The 9,161-nt window shown below is 49.3% G+C and overlaps 1 pseudogene; it reads right to left on the bottom strand.

The window, feature by feature from the left end:
- Positions 1 to 1,355: 1,355 nt before the first annotated feature.
- Positions 1,356 to 6,249, bottom strand: LOC124663120 (annotated as a pseudogene).
- Between the last annotated feature and the right edge of the window lie 2,912 nt (positions 6,250 to 9,161).

Here is a 9,161-nt window from a genome sequence, read left to right as displayed (position 1 = left end):
ACTGTGAGAGGGGAGGCAAGTGCACGGAATTTTGTAGGTGAGATTATACAATCATAGATAATGTAATAAAAGCACATCCATATTTTTTTCGAAACGAATGTAGTAGAACAAAGAGGAGCCCCATCTTTTCCTGGCCGGATATAAATCAAGGTCCCCCACACCTGGCCTCTGTATCGGAGAGATGCATGCAAACTTTACATAGATTGTATTTAGCAAAGTAGTCAAGCACATCCATATGTACTAGGCTTAAAAATAACCCCATGAGTGTCAACTTCATGAAAATGGACTATCTAATTAATTACCATATCATCTGCATTTTGTTAACCCCAAGTAGAGAGGATTTGGACTTCTGTGAGCACTCATATTTTAGTATGATATGATATTGTGTCAATGACATATATGTATTTCAGGAGAACATGGATCCTTGTATACAAAAGTTGAACAAGTTAGCAGAAAGAAACACTAAGGGGTTCTTTGATTCATAGGATTCGTATATGAATTATGTAGGATTTAGATTCTATAGAAATTTTTCCTACACTAGTTGTTTGATTCATAGGAACATATCCTATAGGAATTAATCGTATACTAGGAATCTTGTAGTGCAAATCATATAGAAATAAAATATTAGGTCATACCTCATGGAATATTTCCTTTGGCACAATCAAACACAATACTCGTATTCGATATTCCTATAGAATTCAACTAGCCATGACATCTCAATTTTATGCTTTTCTTATTGCTATGATTTTCCTATCATATAAATCAAAGGAGCCCTGAGCTGGCACCGCCAATCTAGCAGAATGTTTTGTTGTTACTGTCTCAGCCTCTTTCATGCACATGCCAAACGTACGGTACGACATACAGCAATGCAATTTCGGAAGATTCACAGCCCGCTGAGCAAAAAAGATACCTCCCAAACAGTGAAAGGAAAAGAAGAGAAAGCGAAGAGGTAAAGATGCCACTCAGTTCCAATAATAGAGGCATAGAGAGCAGATCTCCCCCCGTTCCTCCTGCCTGCCCCCTCCCTATCATTATCAGCATGGACCGAGCAGAAGCAACAAACAGCATAACACTTGCCCTCCTAACAGCTACAGTAGTGGATCAAATTCTTTCTTAATCCAGCCACACATATTTTTATTATTCAACTCTCCTTTCCTGCCTCTTGCTTTCTTCTTGCCTCGATATGCATTGCATGGATATATTAATTAATTAACTAACTGGAGGCTGCAGAAATTTTGGGCCGTAGCTCTATGGAATCAGGATCTAGGGACGACAACCTTCAAATTTGCTAAAAAGGTCTCTGGATCTTCCTTAGTATAGTCAGATAGGAAACATTAAAATATCCAAAGAGGGGCAAACCATCAAGATCATCAGATCATTTCATCTCATCATCACCATGTCTTGTCCATGCCGAGAATAAAATAAATTAAAGGGGAGAAAATAGCAACATCAACTAATGCAACAGTAAAGCTGTCTAGTTCCAAGGGAACGTACTCTTGATTAAGCCTTAGTTGTACATGCATGAATATAGTAGTAACGGCTAATGGGAAATCATCTGATTCTGATCACATAAACCCCTACATGAAATGACATACATCTGATCACCGGATGAAATGAGATGTGTTAACAGAAATTGATATCTCACACCTGATGCCGGAAATCAACCGGCCGGCCGGTTCATCAGTCTCTTCGCATCACTTCACTTCCTTCCTCCTCCTCGCCCTGGAGCTGGAGTCGTTGTGCTGCCGGCGCGAGGAAACCCATAAACCCGCCTCCGCCGCCACCCACCAGATGGCTGAATCCGATCTGCCCAGACATTTGCGACGGATGGTGCATCGCGGCGAGAGGGTCTAGCCAGGCGCGAGCCGAGGCGGGCCAGCCGCCACCGCTGGACTGAAGGGGTTCCCCATGGGACGAGAAGAGCTGGCTCTGGTCCAGCCCATGCCGCGGCGGTATGCCTGCAAAGATGTAGCCGTCGCCGTTGCCGCCGCCGCGGCCCTCTTCTGCGTTGGCATGCCATGACGACGGCATTCTCTGGCCGTGGTCTGGCCAGCCTGCTGGAACGCCTGCACTAGAGATCACACCTTGATGGTTGGGAGATAGATGGGTAAAGATGTTATGCTGGTTGGACTGGAGGGTGAGGCACAGCTCCTGCGGCTGGCTGCTGGTCGTGCGTGACAGCAGATCCGGCGGGGATCCCCGGTACTCCTCGTGGCCGCCGGCGGTGGCCGTGGCCGTGGACGAGGAGGGAAACAAGGACTTGACGTTGTCGGAGACTTGGTCTGAGCCGAGAGAATGTTGGAGGAAGGAGTTGGTCATGGCAGTACCGCCGCCCGCGGGGTTGCCGAACCCGTAGGACGACGTGGAGGTCACCTGCTCGGACGTCGGCTCGGGCTCCGCGGCGGGCGGCGCCTCCTCGGACCGGTCGGGGAGCTCCTCGATGGCGGCCTTGGCGTTGCGGATGAGCCAGTCGACGGCCTTGCTGGGGCGGTCGTAGCCGAGGCGGTCCTGCACGTCGTAGAAGCGGATGGCGGTGTGCGCGGCGAGGCGGACGCGGCGGTCGCGGAGGCCACGCGCCGTGCACACCTTGCTGTGGCGGTCCTTGCGCCCCGCGGCGGACCGCACGATGCGGCCGCTCCCGAATGCCGTGACCAGGGCGTCCACGGGCGTGGATTCGCCGCTGCTGCCGCCATCCCTGGCTGCCTGCTGCAGCTGCTGCTGCCTCCGGTGGTGTTGCTGGAGGTAGCCGCCGAACGCTGCTTGCTGGTGGTAGATCTGGAGCTGCTCCTGGGCCTGCGCTCTCTCCTTCTCCTGGAGTAGGTAGTGCAAGGTGCTGGTGGTGGTGGCGGCGGTAGGGTTGCTCCAAGGGTCTAAGCCCTTGGACAACTGGTTCTTGTCCTCCTCCAGCTTGAGCTACCTCTCACTCTCTTACACTCTCAACACCACACCACACTAACCAACCGGCCGGGAAGAAGGAAGTAGCCAGCCCAGCCGGCCGGCAGGAATTTATCACACAAGATAAGAAAACCACACAAGGTAAGGGACTATGTAGTATTCATGCATGCGATTGCGATATCTAGTAGAGCTCGGCTCGCCATGTATGCTGAGGGAAAAGATTTAAATGGCCACGGCAGAACCACACAAGGTCACTAGCTATAGAGCTGGTGTAGCTAGCTAGCTAGTCGGCGGCCTCTCTTTTGTGAAAGTGACAAGCAAAAGGGGGCAGTGAGTGCAGTATAGATCTTATCTTGGCAATCTAGCTCTTTGTGTGCTAGCTAAGCTTACGCTGCGCTGCGATGGGAGAGAGGGATGCAAGAAGATCTAGAGGAGAGGAGGTGAGAGGCCTCCCTCTAAAAGATGGATGATAATTATGCTACTTTCTCCATCTAAAAATAAGTGCATCGGATTTGTCTGGGCTTAGTTTAGTGTGTAGATACATACGAATCTAAATAAATCCGAGTTAAGCCGTATGCATCGATCGATGCATATGCTGAACGTTGTCTCCATTTTGACAGAACCTCGTCAAAGGGCGGGGAGCACCTACATTGCATTATAAGAAGAGGAAAATGATCCAGTTAATAAAGGAAATCTTACCCGAAGATCATACAAGCACGGTTAATTAAGGGAAACCGGCAAAAACTACACACTACACACCTAAATATGAATTAAGGCACATCGTCCCATCCAGATACAAGAGTCCCTGACCATCGAAAACACCTTTTACCCAGCCAAACCAGTTGTCTCCATTTTGAAAAAAAGATAATCCAAATCCCTTATTTTGGGATGGAGGGTACTGTTATTTCGTACCATGTGGTGTGTTGAGTTTGCGAGAGCATGTACCTACTTCTAAATTTTATTGTGGCCGCCGGTACACACAGAGTCTATGAAAGTATAGATTGGTAGGATGATGCAGGGAGTCGGAGAGCGGCGGTGGCGCGGACAGAGGGCGCAGGGCAGGCCGGCGAAGTCAGGGCAGGCAGAAACTTGGGTCCCTCTCGCTGCTTCAGTTTTAACGATTTTAATTGCTTGTGACGAGAAGCATCATTCAATTCTCCCCCTCACTCTTCGGCGAGTAAGACTGCACACGCTGCTGGCTGATTGTGTACTATCCTGTCATGTCCATTCTATTGCAAAGTTGGGCGCAACTGTGACTGTGTCATGCATGCAACCCGGACCTTTTTGTTGGCACAAGTTGGGACGTTTCCTCTTCGCTCACTACGTACGTACGTAGTCACTAGTCTGTATATATGCTGTTGCCTTGCCCGTACTTCTTCCACGCACTCGTCAAAATAATGTATATGGGCCATAGCTAGGATCACGATTTGCTTTGCTGGCTTTTCCGTTTTACATATGATATGCATATGATGTCAAAACTGCCCACCACCGAGCATATAAATAATTGCTTGACATAATACAAATGAAGACGTTTAGCATGCATATCACATATCCACAACGCATCTCACAACCTAACATTCATGCACAATATCATACTCCGTACGAATATATCCTCTCTCACCAATATATATTATTATCAAGTAACCCTACCATACAAGTTTGAGTTATAGGGAGACAAAGAACGAGAGAAGGGCCAATCAAGAGCGCTAAAGGCAAAGCAATACACTCAAGTGTAAACTTGTTTGTAATAAATGTAACTCTGAGGGAATCTCCTGAGAAAAATATATGACTAACCGTAAGACGAGAAATTCCTCCCTCCTAGCTTATTTTCACCAAGATAGATATATTGGGGTTGGCTTAGAAAATAAGTGGAAGAAATTTTGCAGTTATTTCCAATTTAAGCTTATTTTCACCTATAATTTGTAAAAATGTCCGAAAAGAACTAGCCCATCACAAGCTTAATTAGTGGCTTACGGTTAAACCGAAGGACATGTACAATTATTTTATCTTAATAAGCATCGTTACATAGGATAAAAAAATGAGGGTACACATTGGGAGAGATTCCCAGTGGATTTTTTATTAATTAGGAAAAATGTACAAAAATATTAGAAAGGGGTATAAAAAGATCAAAATAAATCAATCTAAACTTATGTCTCTAGCCACATGGAATAATTGTTGAGTTGGAGGAGAATAGAAAAATAAGAAGGTTGTCTTCTCTTAGCCAATAGATGATTTCTTAGCGAGAAACATAAGACCTTGTCTCCATCGAGATGTCTTATCTTAGTTATATATTTCGAGTATATTTTAATCATACCATAATTTTAGTACATGCAAATATCAAAGGTTAGACATGGCACTAAGAGAGAGTCCATTGTATAACATGTTCTCTTGTCGAAAACTGCAAACGGAGACTGAGCTACAGGTAGCCCTTTATTTTCAAAAAATTCAGAATTATAGTTTTAAGTTTCTAAAAAAATCTGGTAAAAATTTATGGATGTAGACAATGATGAAAACAAACGTGCAAAATCTCAATGTGAAATTCTTTGTATTGCAGACTACATAAAACTGACAAAATCTGGCAGGTTTTATAGTTTTAAAATGTGCATTATTCACTATTCTCAGATCCACATATTTATCATTTTTGTGTAGCCTAAAGTACTAAGAATTTCACATTGAGATTTTTCTTGTTTGTAGATTCCATCATTGGCTACATCTAGAAAAAAAATTCAGAATTTTTTGAAACTTAAAAATATGATTTCCAATTTTTTAAAAATAAAGAGCTACATGTACCTCGGCCTCCATTTGTCCACTCTCCTTCTCTTGTCTTCTTTAAACGATAAATGCAATGCAATGTCTAAAATAAGACCGTCATATCAACCATACGGTACATGCCTCCAACTCATAAAATTTTAGCTATCCAATTAATTGACCAGCTTTAGGTGTGTAGGAAGGAAACGATACGGGAAGGAAAGGCTTTCCACGCTGGTACAGTACCAAACCTAGCGCAGTATACCGGCGGACCGACCGCTCCATTACAGAGGCACAGTGCATTTCCTCTCCCATTAACTACGCACTGCGCGCAACAAGTAGCTAGGCTGCAATGCGCAGGCTGCAGCGAGCTAGGCGCTAGATCCATCAACTCTTGCTCGCATGCACTCAATGCGTACGCCCCAATTATTTGGACCGGCCAGACAATTGGTTTTACTGGGCCGTCCTCTCGTGCCGGCTCACGTACCTCCTGCCTCCTCTACTCATCAGCTTAGCTTCAGCTCGCCGGCAGGATTTTGCTAAACTAGGTTAATCTCTCCTTACCTGAACAAAATCTTGTCCCATGAAGTTTCGGAATAGAGCCATTCCCTGTTCTCTCACTTCACTATTTAATTATCCTGCCAGTGATCGTACGGGCGAACTCTTCTCCTTGCAACTAACTGGCCGGTTGCTCGACATCAATGTGCAAGTAGCTGACCTAGGTGCAGGATGGCCAGTTTTTGCTTGCATGCAGATGAGCATCTTGATATGTACTCCCTCCAATCTAAAATCGAGGTTGTTTTGCTCAAGCTTGCCTCAAATAAGTTGTTTCAATTAAAAATAATTATACATGACATAAGTTATTTACAGTAAACTTAGTATATTATCAAATCTATATGACTAACGCTGGTGAAAGTTTTGACGATCAAACCTAAAATGCCTGACTGATTCAAATGTTAAAACGCCTTAAATTCGTTGATAGGGTAATACATACGTCTATGGGAGGTGGTGTTTTGGCTCAGGTGCACATGAACCTTACAAATATACATAAAAACGAATTTAAAATGTCGAAAAGTTCCAAAAAAAAAAATCGCATGTACATCTGGACACTATATTCGCAAACAAGTTTCGGGGAAAAAAATTATGTGGCATGTGTAGAAAAGACAAAATAAGTCTTGTGAATAGTCATGTTAGAGCATCAAAATTTGTCATTTTACATGCAACCCAAAAAATATTCCCTTTCCCAAAAAAATTTGTACAAGCATAAAATGTCCGGTGTACATGCAAAAAAAAAGCCTGACTTTTTGCCATTTTGAAATGTGTTCTCAAACACTGGGTTCATATGCATCTAGGAGCTAAATTGGATTTCTGGTTGTATATATGCAATTGTCAAACTGACATGCTAGTCCGGAACGACCCATCTCACACGTGTACAATGGACACCGTAGAAAACAACTGTGGGCGATGAGGCACATCAGAAATGATCCATCACAACCTAAACCTCATCGGCAACGGTCCGCAATGGATGACCCTAGCCGATGTTGGTAAGAGCATCCCCACTCGTTGGCGCTCCCCACGTCCAAATCCGGCGAAATTTTCGTCCGGATTGGAGGAAGATTTGGCGTGGGGAGGAGTAGTTTCCCAGCCGCGTGCCCAGACGAAGTCGACGATGCGAATTTGGAAAACGGAAACTTGACAAACTACGGCTAAAAACGGGTGAATATAGACTAAATTTAATGATATTTATTATATAACGGGCGGAGTTCATATATAGAGGCCGAATTCGACTATATTTCGAATTCGGCTAGGGGAATTCAAATGCTAATTTTAAAACACGGCGCTCTACATGCCGAAATGGCGGTAGAACACCGTGTAGTCGCCGCCGTCGTCGTCGGAGCCGTCGTCCTTGACCTTCGGCTGCGCGGCCCGGCTGCCGCTGCCCCGGCCGGCGTCTCCCCACCCCGGGGATGGCTTGTACCATTCGTCGTCGGAGGACTCGAGGTCGACGAAGGGGACAGCGACGCCGGATGGAGGTGTCGCGAGGACGGCGGTAGCGCGCGACATCGTCGTCGGCGGCTGGAGCGGCGCGGGCGGCGAGTTGGCGTGCGGCGGCCGGGTCCGGCGGCCGCCGGCTGGCCGCTCCGCCTCCTCGCGCTCCCGGGCCGCGCCTGGACCAGTCCAGTGCGGCGTCGTCCGCGCGCTTCTCCTTCTCCATGTCCTTCAGCGACCTGGCGATGGCCTCCTCCATCGCGGCGTCCTCCGCGCGCTTCGCCTCCTCCTCGGCGAGCTGGTTTGCGGCGGCCTCTTTCTTCGTCTTCTTCCGGCCGCTCTGCGGCGCGGAAGGCTGGTCGCGGATGACGAGGGCGCCGGCTCGCTGCGCCCTACGGTCGGCGGCGGAGACGCCGGCTCCTTCTTCACGCGCGCCGGCGTCGAAGGCGACGTCGCCTCCTTCTTCACCGGCGCCAAGGATGACCTTGGCGCCGATCCGGAAGACGACGAGCTGGCAGCCATGCGCCGTGGCTGCCAGACGTTTCCCCGGCGGCGGCTCGCCGATGCCCTCAATGCAGGGGGCATCGTGATCACTGGGTAGTTTCCGCCCTCGATGTGCTCGAGGACGTTCGCCAGCGTCCTATCCGGCGCGCTCCACCAACGTCGGCGGCCCGCGGCGTTGTTGCGCGGAGGCGGAGGCGGCGGGCCGTCGTATGAGGCGAGCTCCCGCTCCCACCGCTGGAGGAAGTAGGAGTTCCACGCCGTGTAGTTGTCGGGGTGGTGGCGCGGCTCGGTGCGCTCCTCGTCCGTCATGGTCATCCGCGCCTCCTCGATGGCGACGTCGAGGGCGTGGCCCCGAGGCGGCGGCGGGATTGGTACGCCGCCAGCACTGAGCCGCCACCCGCCGCCTGGAGGCCTCGTGTCCGGCGGGCAGGGGTACCCCGCTTGGTGGAGGAGGTGCCCCTCCCACGCGTGGAGCGACCGGCGGGGAAGCCGTTGTTGGCTGCGCCGTCGTCGTCGTAGAACGCCATCGGGAGAGTAGAGGGAGAGTGGAGGGAGAGTGGAGCACGGGGTGCGCCTCGCGGCGAGCGGAGCGGCGTATATAGGCGCGGCGCGACGCGGGGGATTAATGCCGCGTGGAATGCGACGCGTCCGCGGCGAGATGACCGGCGGCCGCCTTTGCTGCGCGCGAAGACGATGCGTGCGCGGAAGACGACGACATTAACTCGCCGCGTGGCCGGCGAATGCAGACCGGCGGCAGGCTTTTACAGCGCGCGGAAGACGATGCGATGAGGACGACGATCGGTTTCTCTCGCCGACAAGTTGGGGCCACCAGACGCGCGGGAAGTTTCCTCGGTATTTCGCGCGCTTTCGTTACGTCCGGAGTCCCCGAGCGCTCCCCGGGGGGCCGGGGATGGCGTGGGGTCGCCGGATGAATTTAGGCCCAAATCCGGACGAAAACGAGGAACCGGGGGCGCGACTGGGCCGAATTACGCCGTCCGGATGGAAAAAAGGCTCGCCGGGGACCT

The sequence above is a fragment of the Lolium rigidum genome, chromosome 6 (assembly GCF_022539505.1).
Source record: "Lolium rigidum isolate FL_2022 chromosome 6, APGP_CSIRO_Lrig_0.1, whole genome shotgun sequence".
Classification (NCBI taxonomy): domain Eukaryota; kingdom Viridiplantae; phylum Streptophyta; class Magnoliopsida; order Poales; family Poaceae; genus Lolium; species Lolium rigidum.
The sequence above is the reverse complement of the archived record's forward strand: the minus strand, read 5'-3'. Positions and strand labels throughout refer to the sequence as shown.